The sequence below is a fragment of the Falco cherrug genome, chromosome Z, assembly GCF_023634085.1.
Source record: "Falco cherrug isolate bFalChe1 chromosome Z, bFalChe1.pri, whole genome shotgun sequence".
NCBI classification, from domain to species: domain Eukaryota; kingdom Metazoa; phylum Chordata; class Aves; order Falconiformes; family Falconidae; genus Falco; species Falco cherrug.
The window spans coordinates 2,481,878-2,503,908 of NC_073720.1; positions in this window are offsets into that span (position 1 = coordinate 2,481,878).

The following is a 22,031-nucleotide window of genomic DNA, read 5'->3' on the forward strand; positions in this document are numbered from 1 at the left end:
CGGCCTCTTTTGCGCAGCTGGAATTCATCTCACGATCCATTTGCAACACGGCAGAGATGTGAAACCCTACCTCTAATAGCACTTTGACAGAGCCATCATTGAACGGGGCGAGGGCTGGATGGAGCCCATGCCGGTGCCGCGCAGCACGCACAGAGGCAACAATAAAGAAGCGCATCCAGAGTACCAAACCCACCAACAGCTTTAGCAACATCCCATGAGATATAGCCACCTGTATTATCTGTATTTTTTTTCATTCCTACAAGCCCATATTTGCTCACTAAAAGCTTCCTTTTATCCCAGCTTGGTAGGTCTCTGATTATTTCTTGCTGGCAACAAACGCAAGCGTCACCCAAGTCCTACGTGAGGAGGTGTAGCCACTGGACAGGAAGTGATTTTTCTTAATGATCAGCCTTATATCACAAAAGTTTTGTCAAGATTGGGCCTGGAAATTGCCAGATTGTAATCGATAACCTGCAAAGGGAAACAAGAACTATTTTAAGATACCTTTTTTTTTTAAAAAAAAAAAAAGGACTGAAAACATGGCAAGTACAGATCTGAAAAGTGTCTCTTGGGAGAGCAGTCAAACCACATCAGGATGTGCAGGAGTGATGGGAACAGCTTTAGGTAATTTTAGATTCATGTGGCAGATCAATGAAAATAAGGAAAACTGGGTTTCAACCAGAGGTGATTTGTGTGTAGGGAAAAAAAAAAAGATAATAGAAATGTTAGAGAGGTAGAAAAGGAAGCTGTCATGTAAAAACCTGCTCAAAAGTTACCGTTTGGGGGGAAAAAAAGGCAATTCCCCCTCCTCACACAGCCAGCTCACAGGTCAGCCCAGGTCAGTTTAACAGAGATGTAGATATGTTCAGAGGTAATAAGGTGTGCATCTTGCCCCATTAAATGATTTTCCATAATGTTTCAACCAGCTATTTTCCATTAAAACTCATCATTTAACAAGCCTACAAACTTCTTTTATGAAGTAACTTTGTGTCCTCCCAGTACCATTCAAATCTGATCCATTTTTGGTCACTCATGGACAGAGAAGTTCAACTGGGCATGGACTTACTGGTAGTTGGTTATAATGAAATGATTAATTAACCACCCTTCTAATTTTTCAGGTTATTTTCCATACACATCTGATACCAGATAGTCTGCTGACCAACATCTGGATCCCTGTTAGGAAAACTCAGCCTCTTGTGCAGGTGGTGGGGATGCTCATGGCTGGCGCTGCAGGGAGGGTGGGTGGAGGAGGCAGAGCTTTAGGATTTATGAAGTTGTTTGAAGGACCCTTCCCAATGTTCCCATGCACAATGCTGCCCGTAACCCCATGCCTGTCCGAAGGCAGACATCACTGCCCCAATTTTTCTGGCATTAATCAGAGATGCCAAGGGTAGTACATGTGATTTTAGCCAAGATACCTTCACCTCCTGTATAATTTTAAACCCCCGCCCAAAAAAGTATGTGTATATATATATATATATGAAATTGGCACTTCACTCTAGTGACACACTTTTCCACCTGCACTTTGAAATACCCAAGGTAAAAAAATATGATTTTCCTTTTGTGTCCTTGGCAAAAGGCCAGCGGCTCCAGCCCCAAAACTCCCAGAGACCTGCATCGTAAATCTTGTGGGCTTAATTGATTTGGTTTTGTTGGCTGGCAAACTTTTCAACGTTCAGTTTGAATTCACACTGGGCCAGTATATAAACTTAATAAAAAGATGATTCCGGGTTTTCTAATTCCTAAATGACGTGCTAGGGAAAAGTCACGAGGTACTTTCAAAGTAATATTCCGAACAGCACCTGGCAAACAGACCTGCAATCTCTAAAAGAAAAAAAATTTACCACTGCGGTAACAGTGCCAGGGCTTATCAAAACTTATGCTAACTATTTTGGGTTTTGCCAACAATATTGTGCCACCCACCTCACAAGTCCTTGTATTGCAGTGAGGTTGCCAGTAGGTCCATTGCTGGATGGTACTACAGGGGCAAAGAGCAAAAATGATTTGGTGTTTCAGGAGGGTTTCTGAACCAACCAACTGAATTTCGTAGAATCACCGAATGGTTTGGGTGGGACGGGACCTTCAAAGTCCCTCCAGTCCAGCCCCCTGCCATGGGCAGGGACACCTTCAGCTGGATCAGGTTGCTCAGAGCCCGTCCAGCCTGGCCTTGGGTGTTCCCAAGGATGGGCCATCGGGCACCTCTCTGGGCCACCTGTGCCAGTGTCTCACCATCCTCATCCTCAACAGTTTCTTCCTTCTATCTGGTCTGAATCTGTGCTCTTTGCATTTACAACCATTCCCCCTTGTCCTGTCGCTATGGGTCCCGCTAAAAAGCCTGTCCCCAAATTTCCTCTTTGATGTTCCCTGGTACCTGCTTTGCAAAAGGGAACTGGGAAACTGGGATGGGGCAGAGGCAGCTGGCTGCTACACTGTGGCAGCCTGGTCAGCCCGCAGCGGTGACCCCCATCCCATGCACTGCCCAAACGCAAAGGGGTCCAAGTTTGCCTTTGCGGCATCACTTTTTTAGGCTGTTATGGACACACAAAAAACAGAAAAGCAAAATATAGATTCAATTCCAGCTGTTACAGCTGTGCTGCGAAAGTAGGACCAGCTCCTGTGCTGTTCGTTACTTGAATTAAAATGAACCAAAATGCAGAGCAAGCCAAGAGGAGCACCTACGTTATCTCAGATAGATTTTTCCAATTAACAGCCTGGAGAAATGTGTTAAGGTTTCCTTGCTGGTTGTTTTTGCAAACCATTAAGAGTCAAAATTCAGCCAGAAGACTTGCACCAAGGTCACCCTGGGCAGAAGTTCTCCCTGCAAAAAACAAATGTTTCCCTACTTGGTTCAGAGCAGAGGAAACAGATGTTGTGATGTCTAATCTCTCCTGTAAGATTCATTTGAATCGCTAGATGATCCAATGCCACAACAGCTAATTACCTCACAGGTGCCAGTGTATCCATCTTCATATCCTAGGGAGGTTAAGAAAAGGTGATTAAAGTCAGGCTGGATGGGACTCTGAGCTACCTGATCCAGCTGAAGATGCCCCTGCTCATTGCTGGGGCGTTGGACGAGAGGGACTTTAAAGGGCCCTCCTGATCGAAACCCTTCTGTGATTCTATTCTCTTCATTTTACTGATGAGAAAATGGGTCCTAGGGATACTGATTGATTTGCCTGAGGTCACACAGAAAAGACAAGACCTGAAATTCCACAGGTTTTTGGGGTGAGTCTGCCCTGCCACATCAGCCATCCTTCCCCAGGGAGCGGGAGCACCCCCAGCCTCCTGCCTGCCCTCACCTTCCCACTGGCGGATGCAAAATAAGAAAATTCTCCTAAATGATGAGCGAGTGGGTCAGGCTGAGTTGTAGGCAACCATAGGGCTGCTTCCCCCCCACCCCCCCACCCCCCCCGGTTTAAATAAGGAGGTGTTTGCTGCCACCTTGGGAGGCAGCTGGCGTAGGTTGCTCCACCGAGACATCACTCCCTTGCTGTTTTTTGCTATTGGCTGAAACGGTAGAGCCATGCTTTGCAAATGAAGAAAAAACACAGCAACAGCCCCCCCCCCCCCCCCCCCCCGTGCCGTTAAAGGTATAATTATTTATCCCCATTTATTACTGTAAGTAGAGAGGAAGGGAGGGAGGGAGGGAGGGAGGGAATGAAGGGTGGGGGGAGGGAGCTGAGAAAATGAAGAAACATTTTTATTCCAAAGGAAAATGTTCTTGTTTTCTTATCTAAAACATGAATCAGCCCTGGAAAGCACAGGGATGATAATTGATGACAGCAGATATGAAATCCAAGTGTAGGGAGCCAGATGTAGCCCTCTGGACTTGTGACAGCGATCCCCTTCTGCCTCTGCCCCAGGGAGAGTGGGCACCCCTGAGCACCCCAGGGCAAGGAGGGTTTGCAGCTCCTGCTGGAGCTCCACACATCTCCATCACCAGTTGATGGGGTGGTGGGGTGGCCTTCGCCTCCCACAGGTCTACCAAACACAGGGCTGGGCATCCTCGCTGAGCACTTGGCTGCTGCAAAGGAGCAAATCCCACAAGAAATTTCAGCTTTTTTGGGGGGAGGGACAAAACTGAGAGTCAAATGTGGACCACCTGATTGAGTCCTCTGTTTTAGTTGCCCTTCACACAACTCCTTGTCCATAGATCTGTAGCGTATGAAGCACGTTTCTCCTGCAAATGCCAGCTCGGTGCTCACGCCGTTGCTTATTCATGTACCTTTTCAAACCTGCCATCAAACAGAACTCACGGTGCTATTATCAACACAATACTAACTGGCTAAATAAACCCCCTGGAGAGACGTGCATATGGCTTATCAAGACCTTGATCTCAATTTCCAAAATACATGTTAGCAGACTTTCCCTTGCAACTCCACCAATTAGAGAGGGAAAGGAGGAACGGGGGTAAAATGGAGCAGATTTTATCAGCGCTTAGCAGGATTTTCATTTCAAGTGACAGAAGCGTGCCTATTCCTCTGTCAAAATAGCAATTAAAAAAAACAAAACAAAACAAAACCAAGACCAAAAACCTGCATCTTTGTTTCCAGCACCAACAGATGTCCTTCAAGTGTTCCATCTAAACAAATCCTGCAAGGGTTATTGCAAAATGTTATGAACTCATATAAGGCAGTTGAAATGTTATGCTCAGTACATTCATCTGTGCTCACAATTAAGACACGTGCAGAAATACGGCCAATAAACCTTCTCCAAGGAGAAACAATTAAAAAAACTGAGACTTGATTGGGATGAACCTAAAAAAAAAAAAAAAAAAAAATTCATCTTCTCTTATATATGCAGTGATCTCTTCCTATGCATAATAAACTGATGTTTACTCTGGATGGAATAAAACATTTTGCACAATGGTTGACTTTGTTTTGTACTGGAGGACTGTGGAGCTGAGCCCTTCCCCTCCCCCTCCAGCTCACCAGGAGATGCCAGGCAGGGGGATTCTTGTGCCACAACGGGGGGGATAGAGCTGGATGGCCTTTTTTCAGCAAAATTAATCTGGTCTGAGGACTTTTGTTCATCGAAACCAAAATTAGTCATTGCAAAGAGCTGTTTCCAGTGTGTTCCTGGGAAAAAAACAAAACAAAACAAAACAAAACAAAAAAACGAAAAACAACCAACCCAAAAAAACAACTTTGGAACAGTCAAAACCTCTTTTTACAATAACCTTCAAATGAAAATACCTGTTTTCTATTGAAGCTGCTCACGTTGTTTTAAAAATGTTTTTCAAACTGAAGGGAAACAGCCAAATAACCCAGCCTGATGTCGTCTGTCGTTTAAATTACCAGTTCACACAAAACTCAGTCCCTTTCCATACTTACCCCAGGAAAACATTCTGAACTTGAATATTTGCAGAAATGGAAAAGTTGTTCTTTACTTCTCCTGCCTCTTGCATTTGTAACCCTTCTCCTCTTCAAACTCATGCCCCACCCCAAATTCCAGGTCCCCTCCCCAAGATAACAGCCCAGCACAGACGGAGCATCCCCTGCTACAGGCAGCTCTCAAGCCTCACTCATTAAAAACTCGTTTTCAGCTGGGCTAGGGGAGCTGCATGGGCTGTAAGTGCTGTATCCACAGGCTCTGCCGTGGTTTCCAACCCCATGGAAATCTCTCTGGTCACCATCTCCAAGAGCTCTATTTTTCACGGTTTATCCTCATGCCAGTTCAGCTGCCTCACTTGTATGTGGGAACTGGGATGCGGAGGCCACTTCTATCCTAGAAAACAGAGAAAAGAGAGGTTTAAAACCATCCCTTCAGTGCAAGAATTGAGTAAACCCCAGACACAACATCACCAAATCCTCCTCCTTTCCCTCTTCCATCTGATCGGTTCACTCTGAGGCTGGCACTGACCGGCCTACAGGACACAGAAGTGATCAGCTTCATTAGCTTCAGCTTCATTAACTTCAGCCTAGTTTCTGTGCTCACCTGAAATAGCAGTATTTTATTCATCACACCATAATCTCACCCAGTTTTCTGAAATCGTGATCCTTAGTGGAGCATCACCCTGGGCTTCACCCTGACGGGAGGTCACGGCATGCTCGCAACCTTCTGGAAGGTTGCTGCTGTGGAAGGATGCTGTGAGAGATGCCACCAAACCCAGGCGCTTCTCTTCAGAGGGTGGTGGCACCACGCACTGTACCACCTTTGGAAAAAAAAAAAGACCTAAAAATCCACCCACCATTTTTAAATAGTTTTGCAAGCTTGAAGGGCCTTTGGTGACATTTAACATCTTTTGAAAATCTCCCGCATGGGAAGAAGAGTAAAAGGATTAGGGAGGAAAATGTCACCATCTGAGCTTGCCTTGGGCCTCGGTGCAAGGAGGCAGCCGAGGCTGTGCTGAATATTCAGCGACTATTTATGGCACGCTGGGTTGAATATATCATCGACACATTAAATTCAGCACCGTCACTGGGCAGCCATGGCAAGGCAGAAGGCTCAAAAAAAGCCTTTGGTGGATTTAGAGCTTTAAAACATGATGTCCTATGAAAAACTGTAGATTAACATGAATCTGAACGTGGACACGCTCACTTAAACCTCGCAGGGAAACTTAATCAAGGGAGTTTAAACCTTCAGTGTCATTCCTGCTCCCAACATCTCGCCCTCCCAGGGCATCCACATCCATTTTATTTGCTGTTTGTTAAAATGATAGAAATTAGAGTTAAAATAATTTTCCCTTGTACAGAGGCAGAAAATACATAAAAGTCACAGGAGATACATACCCTTCTAAAGGAGAGCTAAATTAATAAGAAGGAAAAAATGACAGACATAAAAATATGTCAGTTTTTCGGAGTTCCACAGAATATTTCAAGTTGAGCGTGTTCCCTGCGGTATTTATCCCACACCAACAACATGGTGGTTTTAGGGAAATACAACTAAACCTGGGAATAACTGACACGATTTACTCCTCCGGGGGCAATGCCAATGGGGAGTCTCTACCCACAGGTGCATTTATCGTGGCACCCACAGCAAATTAGGAATAAAAGCATCTTGCAAAGAGGAATGTCAACCCTTTGCTACGCCCATTCAGCCACACAACTTACCTGCACCCTCGGGGTGACGAGGGCACTCCGAGGTGCCTATTGATCATCATTATGATTATAAATGATCACTGCTGTAATACTAAAATAATTATCAGCATTATTGAGAATCTTAATAATAATCAAGCATTGCTCATGCTGTTCATTAGCTGTTACAAATTATTAACAGTCACAAAGTGCCATGTTTGCTCAGCTCCCATTTTCTCTCCAGCCCATAGCAAAACCAAAATTGTCATGATTTATATAGGTGAATTGAGCAGCTTTCTCAGACTTGATTTGACTGTGATATAAATCAACTCCCAAGCTTTCTGTTCAGGAATGAATTACTTGTTAACAGAATAAATATGCATTAGCAGATCAGACGTGGATAAGTTGTTTGTCACATTGCTCACAGGGTATGATTCATACTGCTGTGCACGGGCTGGGCTGGCTGTGGTCCTTCCCCTCTGCTTGCATGTCACAGCCAAGCAGGAGAAGCTGGGGGCTTGTTTGCAGCCCCCTGGAAGGACCACGCTCACCTCCTGCCTGTCTTGGGGGGGCTTCGGGGGAGCTGGAGCAAAGGTGGTGGCAAGAGGCAGGGGGATGGCATGCAGGACGTGAGGACAAAGTAAACCCGGGTCTCGCCATCTGCAAATACCCCTCTCCTGCATGCTCAGGGGTGACAGAAGGGTTGAGAGGTGAGTCATACAAATCCACCTCCAAGCTGATGCCTGCAAAAGCCAGAACTGCAAGGTACAGGGCACTTCTCAGTCTCCATACTTCATCCTATTACTGCAAAAGCGTACGGAGATAGTTTTAGTTGCTGCTTTTTCATTTCTAACCCTCTAAGTTCCCTTTTTTAAAACACTTTGGTTTTGGTTTTTTTTTTCAGGCTACTAGCTCGTGGAGGTGGGCAGGCTGGACATAGGTGTGCGGGCATGGAGATGCAGATGGTCAAAGGTTTGTCAGTGCCCTGCTGGAGAGGGAATGGGCACAGCCGGGCTCCCAACACTTCCCAGCGTGGCTTCATCTCTCAGCCAGGTGGCCCGAAACGCTTTCTCTGGGATGCCAAAGCTGCTGTAAAATCAGCAAGATCTCAGAGGGGGCGCAGCCAACGTGGATGGAGATGTTTCCGAACAGAATTGGTCAAACCCTACAATTTTACGCCAAGGAGAAACTGCCTTCATGACAGGCTTTTGCTTCCTTCAAGCTTGTTTGGTTTTGCTTCTTTCAAGCACTGGGAAATCCTCCCATCTCCATGGAAAACATGCCCAAGATCTTCTTTCAAATCCCAGCATGTTGGCTGCTGCACCTGGAAAGCAGTAACAGATATTTGATGCCTGATGTGCCGAAAGCAGAGACAGCATTTCAGCAGATGACACTTTAAAAGGAACCCCAGCATGAAACAGCGAGAACACATGTTTTCAATGATAACAGCTTAAACGAGTCTTTAATCTTTCACACACACACACAAAAAAAAAACCAAAAAAAACCCCAAACAAACCCAAACCTGACCCTATTCTTGCCAAGGAATAGCATTGGAAAACCCAACCTAAAATAACAACCCAGAGAAACCCAATGCATATTTTAAAATGTAATAATGAATTGAGTTTTCTTTTTTAATCTTCTCCAAATAATGGGGAAAACTGTACACGGCAACTATGAAATGAAATATTGACGATTCACTTTCTACATAACGGTTATTTCTTCTATTTGGCACAAAAAATCTAGGGACCACATCCCCATCCAGGTTTGGCTGTCAAATTATAGGAAAATACTATACCTGATCATTTTTGCAAAATAAACAGCTATTAACGGTTTTAGGGAACAACGAAGAAACCGCATCTTGGCAAAGACAAGGTCTCAACTGAAGCTCACAGTGAACATGCCACTTGTGAGGGGTTTTACTTGAGTGCGGTGTAAAAACAAAGATAAAAATGGATTTAATAGCATCAACCATCTTTCCCAAAGACACTGGATGATCAGTGTCAAGAGCAAATCTTGGTAAATGGAGCTTTTATAAACAGATCTTGCCCATTAAGCCCCTGATTTCATCGATGCTTATGTATGGATGGGAGTTAGCGGGTTTGTGGTGAGCATCTGCTGGCATCTCAGGTGACCTCCCATCATCGAAGACACCCACAGGGGTTAGCAGGCATGACATGGACTTTAGAGGGGACCATCCCTGCAGTGGGAACTGGCAGCTAAGGAGGATATCACAACTAGGACAAAATGCCTGCATTTAGGCATTGGACTCAGATTTGAAGCACCTTTTATTTTAGGCAAAGCGCTTGAGGGATGATGCAGCAGCACAAGGCAGATAGCTGACCTCAAGGATGGGCAGAGGCCAAGGAGCAGAGCACAAGGCATGTGAGGCAGGTCAGCATCTGTCTCCAGCCACGTTTCTCCATAAAGGCTGGGGAGAGAGGGGGAAATTGGTGAACCCCTATAGATTCCTCCAAAATAGCCGAACTTTTCAATGGCTTTTCAAGAAAGTTGGGTTTACCGAGCTCTTCGCTTGTGCACAATGCATTCTGCATTCAATGCATTCATTGAAGCATTCAGTGCTTCAAACCCCAGAGAAGGCACGTGAATTAATTCGCACATTGGTTAGAAAAGATTCTAAGCAATTACTTAATCTGAGCTGGTTAAAATAGCCAGATCAAATGAGGAGGAGGAGAACTGGAAAACAAAGGATGGAAGCATCCAACACAGAGCAGCCACTGCTCCAGGGTCAGGCACCTCCAGCAGGAAGGGTTTCTCCTCTCAAAAAAAACCCTCCAAAAACTGCAAAAGTGAGAAGGCCTAGCGCTTCACTTTTTTAATTTTTATTTTTGGCGGGGCACAGGCTGCCTGAGATTTTCTGGAACATCTTCTGCCCAAGGCCTTCCCCTTTTCCTTCCCCTCGTAAAGGCTGCTCCCCGGCATCTGCTTTTTTTTTTTGAGGCTTTTGGCACAGGGAGAAAAAAGGGTCAGCAAGTTAACAAATGAGACATGTTCCACCTGGACAAGCCATCAAAAAGCTAATTTTACTTGGTCATATCGTAACCTACCCTCTATAACTTGATACGCATCTAAATGATGGAAAGCACCACTCAGATTCATTAAATATTTTACCGAGAGTAAAACAGATCTAATAGACCTATTTCTCATTAAAAAGGTCAATGCAGTGAACATCTGATGCTGTATAACTGTCGGAATCAATTTAGCAGGTCAAGCTTCACTAATCCAATGCCCTGATTGGTCTGAATTCATTTCTGCAAGGGGTGGGAGGGGAAGAAAAAAGCAATTTTGCAGCAAACTCTCGGGTTTATGGACTCTAACCCTATATTTTCACAAGGCATCACCAACACGTTGGTCAAACCAAATCCACCTGCGAGATGGAGCAAAAAGTTTCACCTTGGGGATTAATACTCAGAGTCGATAAATAAGGAGATGAAAATCCCATCAGGACTATCAGAATACGCATTTGCCTCAGCCAGGAACAGAGTGAGCAAAAGCTTTGGGAAGAAGTTGATCCGGGTGTTGGGATGGAAAGGAACAGCTGATGCTTTCAGACGCGTCGGCAGGTGTTGGAGCAGTGTCTCCCATCCAGCGCGGTGAATTTTCAGCTCTTGGGTTTGTTTCTTACCTGAAATGGGGGAGCATTTAATTGTTTGGAGGAGTTGCTTTTACTTCATGGTTTCTGTGGCTCTTATTGATGTGTTTGGATCTACTTTTCCATTTAGTCTTCAGGGAGGAGCTGACATCACATCCCCATGCATTTCCCATTACAAGGAATGGGAATTCCTTATTATTCCATCAATTCTCACCATTACAAGGCAGCTCTCACCTGGGGGACCCAGGATATTCCCTGTCTCAGAAAGCCTGGAGCAAGGAAAGGAGGTGGCCTTTGGTGGACCCCACAAGCCAGGATGTCCCCAGGGCTCTGGGCAGGGGGAGACCCCAGGACTGGGCGATGCTTTGGGGCTGTTGTCTGCATTTATGGGACAAATGCTCATTTTCTGCAAGGATAAAGCCATTTAGCACAGAAATCCCATCAACGTAGTTTGGTCCAATCCAGAATTTACAACATATTAATTATTATTCCAACATAGCAGATTTTTGAAAATAAAAAGCCATTACTGCTGCGATGTATTCTAGTAAGACCTCATCAGCTGGTTGTCCATGCCTGGGGATCTAAGTGCAGCACAAACTGCTCTTGGTCGATTAAAAACACTTGCAAACTTTCCTGGGAGGCTGCCCTGGGTGAAAGAGCTGCTAAAAGGCAAAGGGGAAGCAAGACATTTTTAAAGAGTGGTAGAGACTATGTCGATAGCTAGCCTGCCAGATTAGGAAGACTCTAAAGGAATCAAATATGTGTATCAGGAGATTTGGGAAGTAATTGCATTATCCACAAAAGCAAGGTCTGCCCAGCTTCCTACGGGGGAAACGGAGGCAGGTTGAAATTATAGGCACGATAATGAACCAGAATTCTTCATCTCAAGCGAGCCTCAGCTCTTTGCTCCGTCAGCAGTAGAAAAGGTCGATCTCTACAAGTCACCCATCGGCTCTGCTACACGCGGTTCAGGATCAAACCTTGTGTTTTAATGTCTGCCTTCCCCTGAAGAGCAGCTTACAGGGATTTTTTTACAGGCTGTTCCCCATAGGACACACACGTAGGACACTTTGTGGCCAGTTTGCATCCTGCAGGTACCTCCACACCACAGCTTTTCTCCACTGAAGGCAGCTGACCTGCTACATTATTCCTGATAACAAGGAACGCCTTTTCCCCAGTTCTTTTTCACATTGCCCTCCAAACCAATGGCCCTTATCATGATGCTTTATCCCCAGAGGCAGCAAAGAAGAAATCACTGTCTAGGACCAATGCCATCACACCCTGAAGACCAGGCTGGGAAGACCACATCCATCACACTGCCTCACTAGAGTTTTGGTAACAGACTGGAATAAAACTGTTGCAAAGCTGGATCTCGGCACAGCTCAGAAAACCACCGGTACCAAGGTACCACTCCCACAGCCACACTAAGAGCAATGAAGACATATGAGCATCTCACCTCCAAGCAATTTGCTTTCCTGGGCACCCTCAACAGATATATGAAGCTGTGAAGAAGGAAAAACTGCAAGCATAAAAGAAGTCCTAAAAGTTAGTGAAAGCTAACAACAGCAAGTACCGAGTGAGTTATTTAGTGTGGCAGCCCCTTCCTCGAGGTGATTGTAAGCCCAAGCAGCTAGGTGCTGAGCAGCTCCCCTGAAGGGAAACAAAATTGCATGTAAAACTTGTTTGGGAGTGACTGACAGACCATCAGCATGACATATTTCAGGGACAAGCCATTACGTACCTCCTTCCCAGCCTGGAGCCACGGCAAACTGCACGGGGGCTCTTAGCAAGCAAACAAACAGGTGTTTGCTTTACAATCCCTGAGAGCAATGGGGCTGCTTTCCAATTTAATTGCATCCAACTTTTCCCATCCAGGGCTCTCGTTTTAGGGTGCAACCTCTATTCATTTCACCAGCTCACCCATAGCGCTTGGAGTGCTATGTGGGAGCAGGAGTTGTAGCCAGGCTGCAATGTTTCTACGCTGGAAAATACAGATCTTCTTTAATAAATAGCAATAAAAGTCACAGTGTTGTGTTCACATGTGCACAGGTGGCTGGAAGGTAGCACAGCGTGGTGATGGGACCCCAGCCAGAGAGCACTCACCTCCATGAATCCCCAGTACTGACTTTCCCTAACTAACAAAAGCAGCTGTTGGCACCTTGTTCTGTGCTGGCCCTTAATTCCCCTCTTCGTGCTGGGACCTAACCCATCACACAGTAAAACCCACCACATTTACCACCCCTAGCAAAGTGCCACGCTGGTTTAGTTCTGAAAAACTAAAAAAGGAAAGTTCTGAAAGTGCACACTAACACGTGCAAAGACTTGCAAGGACTGGAAAACCCTCAGTAAGTCCAAATCACCTCGTAGTATCATTATTAGGGTTATGTATTCGATGTTATGTACTACTAGCAGTATTATTTATGTTCTTCCATCTCCTTTTAATCAGAATCTCACTGTAAACCCACTGTGGCTCAGCCAGCATGCATCCCAGCTGGAGCCCTTCATCCTTAACATCCCCAAACTGTGACCTGCACCGTGACTTTGGGATTTGGTCTCCGCAGCCCCTCACTCAGCACGTGCCTTCTGGGGGCTTTCATGTCTCTTGGGGGCTTTTTCCCCAAGAAAGGACAGATTTTCTCAAATAGAAAATCTTTACAGTTCTTCCATAGCTGGGTTGGGCTCACTGCTGCAAGTTAGAGTCTCTCTATATTTACATGGTTAGATGTACACACCGGTATTGATTTAGTTATGGATAGATGTGCATGGCACAGATGTGGGCAGGGGCATTAGGACCCTGAGAGAAGAAGAGTGCTCTTTTGGGGGGAGCAGCGAAGAGGAGAAGGTTCCACCCCATAGTGAGAGGGGAAGGGACCCCCAGCAGGGCTGGTGTGCTGGGACCACCGTGGCCACAGCCTCGCCACGGCGTGGGAGAAGAGCCTCCTCCCACGCTTTCGCCAAAAAAGATGTTGACCTTTCATGTTAAGCTGGTTTTTAATATAAATATTTTCTAGTACATGTTACAGAATAACATTTCTGAAAGGTCAAAATGGAAATGAAACAGTTTGGGGTATATCCAAGACAACTTCATAGAAGTTAATCCAAACAGCCGTCTTTGCAGGAATTTTCTTTTCGGATGTGGGACAAAGCCAATTTCCGAACCCTGCATGGATTAGGGAGCCCTTTGCATTATCTTTAGCTCTTTCAATCACTAGGTGCAGGTAACTATTAAACTCACCTTCCACTTCTTTCCACCCTCTTCCTCATTAGGTGTTTAAAAGACAAGTTAAAAAATTACCACCGTTCTGCCCTGTGGACACCAGGTCTACCATCAAGGGCCTGGGGGACATCGGGTGTCTGAGGCAGCATTCTCTGCCCTGCCCCATCATCGCATTGGCTCTGTGCAGAGCGTGCACATGTAGGAAAGCCTTCAGGGCTCCACCACCCTCCTGGCCAGTTGGGTGGGAGCACAGGGTCCCCGCTCCCGGGTAGCCCTCCCTGCTGCCCCATAACCTGAGCTGTCACCTTCTGCCAGGCTGTGGACCCTCTATCCCTCGTGCTCCCACACCAGCTCTCCAGGGCAGGACTGCCCTTTCCCAATTTCCCTGTAAGATGCTGGTGCTACAGGGTCTTCTCAGCCCTCCCACAGCCCATAAAGGCACCTGGGTGAGATGCTGCTACATGTAAAGGGGTTTTTGCAACTGCAAAAAAGCAGTTTTGACAGCTGAAATAATAAATTTAAAAATCATATTTAAAGCTGCCATCAGGGCTCTCCGGTTCCCCCCAGTTTCAGCTCGTGGGACACAGGTTGAGCCGTTCCTTCCCTTAGGCACTTGCAAAACGTAAGTCTGCTCAGTGTTGAGCCGCGGTGCTAACGGGCTCATGATAAAGCAGCCAAAATATTTCCCATGGAAAAAAGTTACACCCTTGCTCGAGGTCCGGGTGAAAGAGACCTCATCTGAGCGAACACCTGCGGTGCCATCTGTCTGCAAGAATCTTTAATCCCAGCTGCAGAGGGCTTCCCAAGCGGCAAGGGGGACTGAGCCTGTCCTGCCAGAGGAGTCAGTGACCCCGGAGCATTGCTGGTCCCAACCCATGCCAGCAAACAGGGGCTGGCAGCCTCACACCGACCCGAGGACATGGGCACTCTCATCGACATCCTAGCACACACTGCTGAAGCCGAGCCTTTAACCCAGCAATAAGGAAAACCAAGGTAATAAACGTTAGGAGCAGCCCAGGAATTTTATGGTGCTGAGCACCCTCAAAGAGGAGCTGAGATTGCTCCTGCAAGCTCGATCACATTATATCGTACAGCAGAGTTACTGGCTTTTTACTGGCACCCTGAAGCCATCGCATTACATTGCTGAGCTCCGTTGCGGTGAAGAACGGACTAAGTTAATAATATCAAGACCAGCGACAGCTCAGAGGGATGCAGAGACTACAAGGGTGCACTATTTACGTCAACAGATGAGAACAAAAGTTCAACCCCAAATCCCTCTGCCCCAACAGCAGGGCTGCTCCACACCACCCCAGACACCCCAATGCCCCTGGCACCCCAGCAGTGACCTGCCCTCACCAAAAAGGTGAAAAAAAAAGAAAAAAAATTCTAAGAAAATTTAAGATAAGAAAAAGATAATAAAAGGAAAAAGAAAAGATATTTCTATTAGCACAAAGTATTTTTAGTGCTGCAGTCACCGCATTGCACCCACACTCCTCAGCCCCATTTCTGAGCAAACGCTATTATCCTGCTAACGATCAATAAATAGATCAAGAGTTATAGCTAGAGGAGGAAAAGCCAACGCAAACTTTATAGCCAGATTTTGTACAAAGCAGAATTCCAGGTTGCAAACACCAGGATCACCAAATGGGATGCATTTAGGATTCTGACTCCCATGCGGATATTTAAGCAGCACAAGGGCTAGGAAGCAGTGATCACTGCTCCAAGGAAACCTCTTGCCTTTCCCAGCCCAGTCCCAGCTCCCAGGGAGCTCCCCACCCCCCACCTCACCCTCCAGCAGAGACGTTCACACCACTAACGTGCAATGACCACATGAGGTTCTGCAAGTCACCGGGCAGCAAAGGGGGTCTGGGATCAGCGACAGCAAAAAATACAGATGCCCACAGCGAGACCAAGCAAAGGAGGAGTGATTTCCAGTGCTTGGTAGGGAAACAGCTGCTTGACTTTGCAGCGATGGTCACTAAAAAGTCCAGCTTCTTTACTGAGAATGCACAATGCAGAGGCAGCAAGGAAAAAGAGAAATATTCCATTTATCCTTACCCATCTATTTTTTACATAGTACTCACAATCCGCTAGGCAATTATTACTCTCCAGGAAAACCAGCAAACCCGTATCCTCGCCCCAAGCATCTTAACTGGGAGCTATACAGCAACCACTTCACCACACAGGGAGATCCAGATATACTTTTTCTTCTAATTTGCACTAAAAACTAAATAAATTTATACTTCCCCTGAAATACACATTTCCAGAGAGAAGAACGCTATATGGAAGGGATCATTTCTTCGCAAGCTTTCCAAGCAGAGCTGTGCCTGGGAATCCAAGGCCAGTGTTGCAGCTGCTGCTCCGCACTCAGTATTGGATCTGGGTGCCCTGGCAAGTAACAGAAAGCTGAGGGTAGCTTGAAGCCCTTTGTGCTAGCTAAAGAAATTAAACTAGAATGAGGGTAAAAACTGATGGAAAATGCTTGATTCACTGTAACACTCTCTGGTTTAGAAATCAGCCCAGCAAAACCAGTTTTCAGCCCAGCAAAACCAGTTTTCAGCCCAGCAAAACCAGTTTCCACCAGCAAACCCAGAGATGGCCATGAGCAGGAACATCCTCATGGAACGCTCTCCAAGGAGAGGACAGGACAGGCAAATTGCAAGCTGGTCTTGGTGACAGCCTTTCTAATTTTTCTGCTTAAAACACAGGGTCGTGACTCTGCAGCACTGCAAAATGCTTTTGACATTGGCGGCTCCACCCTTCAGGGACTGGTGCCTAATTTTTGTTCTCCCTCAGTTTATGATCTCAGATGTTTGTCTTAAAACACCTCCTGAAGGGCTCCAAGAGGTCAAGTCAAAATTGAAGAAAATTGCCCACGATGAACGCCATGTGACGGTACAGAGCTGACTGCATGGGTTGCCTTTTCCCAGCCTCCGTGGTGATGCTAATGCTGACACAAGGCACTTTATCTTTCCCCAGGAAACCACGTGCATCGCACCCAGCAAGCCACCTCTACAGCATCAACTTTATTCTTACCCCACCGAGGGCTCTGCCACACTCCTTGCAAAAATATCCCATCCCAAAAGAAGCTGGAGCAATGATTTTGCTAAAAACACCAAAAGAGTAAGTGGATGGCAAGGGGATTTGACCCAAAACTTGTCTAGGCTTGATCCTGCTGGAGATGGATGAAGAGTTAAAAAATTTCAGTTATTTGGATAAGCTCCATATTACAAGTATTAATAAAGGAAAGACACCCAAAACATTTTGCTTTGGATTTTTTGCTCTCATTTTTCACCTTTTTGAAATAATAACTAAGCCCACATTTCTCAGCGAGGGGGAATCCCTTTGAACCTGTGCGTGGAGCTTCTTTGAAATGCCTTTTGGAACAGGACATTTCTCTTCCCCACACACTTCGGTAATTGGAAAATTCAGCAAAGCTTTTCTGCAACACAAGCTGCAGCATATTCTGTTGCAAAACCATTAGTCGAGAACATATCAAGCTGCTTGGGACGAATCCTGCGGCAGTACAAGGGTCTTGAGCAAGACAGAAGGTGCAGTTCATATCAGCCATGATCCTTAAGGAGGGAGCTATTGCTAAATTAAACCCTAGCGATGCACTGATTTGGGCTGATTTAAGGGATGGATGCAGATCAAGGCCATGATATGATTTATGTAATTCTGCTATGGAATTTGCTGTTAAAACCAGTCAGACCTCCAAGCTTCTGATTGTTTGACGTCTCCCTGCCATCAGGTACAGGTGTTTTGCCTTTGACTATTCATGTTTCCATGTTGCACTCTTATTTCAGCATGCCAAAACCAAAGGGCAGTCTTTAACAGCAAGCCAAAACACGCCAAAAAAAAAGATGCAAAAGCATCTTTAACAGCAGCAGCTGTAACCCTCTGAGCTGGAGCATGAACCAGGAGCTCTCTACACTTGCTGTAAGAGCTTCAACTCAAACTCACTAAAGGTTTCAAAAGAACTTCAAAATTAAACACTACTTTCAGCAAACCTGTGATGAAGCCGAATGTGATTAATCCCACTTGATTGGGGGCTCTGGAAGAAAATTACTTTGTTGGTTACTATAGGTTTTGATACAGAAGAAAATTCAGGCTTCTTTCTTTAGAAGAATGAACAACAACAACAAAAAAAACACCCACCAGCCATATTGCACCTTAAGCTCAAATAGTCATCAGGAGCAACAATTAAAATTCCTGCAGCCAGAGTCAAGCTCCACTTGCAGGCCAGGGTTCTCAGCCCACAGGGGTATTGATTGTGAGAATCAATTTTGCTTATAAATTAAATAAAGGCATAATAATTAAAACATATAAGACTCTGTTATAAGGACAGAACCACTGCGCCATGCAAAGAGGCTGCGACAGGCTGAGGTTTCAGGGATGGGCTGAGATTTAAGGTGCCGGAGAGATTCCCAGTGCCCACCGGCTCTCAATAGGGCTCAGCAGACCAATTCCAATCAATGCCTTGATGAAACCAGCCAGGAGCTCTGTGGCAAAGCACCAGCATCTTAAAGGACTTGGAAAATAGGGAGCGTTGAAAACTGGACCTCTCTAAGTGCAGGTTTCAGTGGTCACAGCCCCGATTTCAAAATGTAAGTCAACACTCTAGGCTGAACCGTTGTACATGTGGAAGCTTTTCCTGTAATGAAATGAGGTATCTTCACAGCACTTCCCACCTCCTTCCATGGTGCTCCAGTGGTGGGAATCTCCATCAGGTCCTACAGGTCCTCCACGCACAGACCCACACACCCTTCCCTCCGGGAAGCCTTTAAACCTCTTGCTAGAGAATGAAAACAAAACAGAAGGGAGAATGGGAAAGAGAGAAGTGCCAGGCACTACTTCATCCTGCTGATCTTTGCACACTTCATCACTCCGATACACTTCCAGCAGCTGCTGTAGGCAGGTCCACAAGGTCCATCCTCACCCTGACCAGGCTGAAGGGTTTAGAGGTTTAACATTTCTGGGAGGTGGGAAAAGCAATGGCATCCCGAGGTATCTGGAGGATCCCATCTCCATTTTGCTCCTCTTGGAATGATGACTTTGGGCCAGAAATAGGGGTGGTCCAGCATTTCCTGACCATGTCGTTCATCAAGCACAAACCCTTCACAGAAACATGTATGGCAAGGGTGACAGTTCTGAGGTCCACTTGTGGCAGCCTGGAAGGTAAGGTCCTCCCCAGGACCAGCACCCACAAAGCTTGACACCCACCACAGCATCCTCGTGTGCACTGACTGCCCAGTGTGGCAGATACCTGCGGCCAAGCAGCCCTGCTGTCACCACAGCTGGATGGATTGCCAAATTAAAATAAAACTGTCACAGCTTCCATATTTTTAAATAAAACCTCTCCAGCAGACAGCGAAATGAAGAGAGCTACCTTATTAAAAATTAAATAGAAACAGCAAATTATCTCCAAGCCATTTTACAAACATGCATTAAACACTCCAACAAACAGTATATTAATAAAACTCACCAGCGGTCTGCACAGTAAGTGAAAATAACATTAACAGAAAAGTAAATAAGACTTTCCCCAATTTATATAGCAACAAGAAACTGATGAAATGATGGGCGAATGAGATAAGAAGCAAGACTTCAGGTTATTAGATGTATAGGGTTGGTTATTTTTCAGGGGGTCCTGGTCAGGCTGGAGAAGCAGGTCAGGAGGAACCTCATGATGTTCAATGAGGGGAAACACCAGGTCTTGCTCCTGGGGTGGAGCAGCCCCATGCACCAGTACATGGTGGGACTGACCAGCTGGAAATCAGATCTGCAGAGAAGACCTAGGGGGCTGGTGGACACCAGGGTGAAGGTGAGCATCTTCCCTGCACCGCACTGGTAAGGCACACCTGGAGTGCTGGGTCCAGTCTGGGCTCCTCAGTGTAAGGGAAGCAGGGATGTATTTGACCTACTCCAGACATAGCTGAGCACTGGAGCAGGTCACCCAGGAAGTATGTGGAGTCTCCATCCTTGGAGATACTCAAAATCCAACTGTACAGTGCTGGCAGCTGGCTGTAGCTGATCCTCTTTGAGCAGAGGTGGGACTGGACAACACCCAGAGGTGCCTCCAACCTCAGCCATTCCATCACTCCGATTCCCTTTGGCCATGCTCAAAGGCTTCGGCTCCAGCAGGAAGGATGGAGAGCTGTCGCTTCGCTTGATGAACCATTTCAAGCTTTCCAGATTCAGTTGTGGACTTCACTGGGATGAAGATAAAAATCTTCCAAGGACTTTGCACAAGGCTGGAGAAGCCGTATTTTTGTTGTTATTGTCAGGCTGTCAGAATGCCGTGTTCTGGCCAGGTCTAGAAACACACAGAGCTGCCAGGAAGGGGACCCAGATACGGTGGAAGGGTGCCTGTGGAATGGGTGGGGAAGCCTCTGGAATACCCGTTATCCCTATTTACCCAGATAAGGGAATTACCTCCAGATCTCTAGAAGAAGAAATGCTATACAGGGACCAGGTTCATATAATCCAGCTCAAGCTGTTAGCTGGAGCTATCTTCTCATACCACCGAGAAAATCAACTCTAAATTGACTTTCCAGTAGCGCTACAGTCACAATCCCTTCCTCGTTTCCCAGTGCAGACTCCTGCAGTATAATAAGTGACAATTTCTGAGGCGGATATTAAAGCAGCCTTTCTCAGAAGCTTGCCAGCAGAAGCCAAGGCAGGTTTCTCATGCCAAATCATTTTTTCTAACAGAAGGTAATTATTAGCTAATTTTTACACAAATGCTGGAGTGGCAAGGTCTCTGACAGAGAAAAACTAAAAAAACCAACCAACCAAAAAAAAAAACCAAAACCAAAGAATTAACTAGCTGAGGGAGAGGCAATCATCATCATCAGGGTTTGCAGAAAGGGCTGGAGCCAACGGGAACCAGCAGAGGTATTTGATAGCTTACATAAAGTATATATGTATGTAACATATGGAAATAAAAGCCAATGTGTATATATACGTGTTACAAAGCTCAGATGCATTTTCCCCAAAGCAAAAGCAGCACCGCTGCTCTCGCTGCGTGGTGTGCACACACCACCCTGCCCTTTGCATCAGTTTTGGGGATCAAAAGCCCCATGGAAACAATCCTGCGCCAGCAGCAGCATCCCCCACACCTGGCTCTGTCCAGAAAAAAAGTCAAATTAAGAAAAAAAAATCCACCATTATTTCACCAAGTTTTCTGCCTGCTTCAGCAGTGCCTCGTCCTGCTGGAGCACGGCAGCAGGGGCTGCTCAGAAGTCATAAATGACTATAATAGCTGTAATAAATTAATGAAATAATGATGAACTCTCAAAAATCCCTCTTTTGTTCCTAGCTCACTTGGTTATGTCAGCACTGATCAAAACTGGGTGATTGGCAGGCGGCTCGTTTCGCTGCCAGCTCCCGGCTGCTGCATGTGCAGCTTTGGGGGAGCTGGCCCCCGGGCTACCATGGATCAGTGCTGGTCACCTGCTTGCCACCATCCTCAAATGGTATTGTGGTCGTTGTTCAGCCTTAAAACTGGCTTTTGAAAAAAAAAAATTTGGATACCTGCAATTTTCTTTTACTGATGTGCTCTCACACGCACCAGCAATAATACGTCAATAAGAAGAGCTGCCCGTGCTGGAAAGGCAAAGGGGAAACAGGGAAAATCCAGCAGGGATATGGAGAGAATTCAATGTGCCACAGGTTCGATCTCATGGGCTGCCATGTCCCATCAATGGGAACCATCAGTAAATCAATAGCTGCCTTTTTAATTGCATCCACACCCCCTCCTTGCTCCCCCTTGGCAGGGGAGTGCCATCCCCAGGTGGTGGCTGAAGTCACCCCAGGGGGACAGCGTTCCCCCATTCCCCTCTTTCACTGATGTGGTTGGTTGGGGGTTTTGGGTTGGGGGTGGGTTTTTTTGTTCGGTTGTTTTTTGGTTTTTTAGGGAAGTGTTTGGGGTGTGGGGTTTTTTTTTGGGGGGGGGGGGGGTCATTTTATTTTTTTTTTTAATCTTATCTTTAATTCTAATTTCCATTGCTTCCGTTCCCATTGCTTTCCGGGAAGGTTTGCCCACATGCGAGAGGCAGAAAAATACTACCACCGCCACAGGCTAGACAGCGAAACACTTTTTACTATACCTAGGTTTACACCCAGAATTCTATCTAGATTTGTTGTTGTTGTTTTGCAAAAATCCATCTTTCGCCTGCTATTTTTTTTT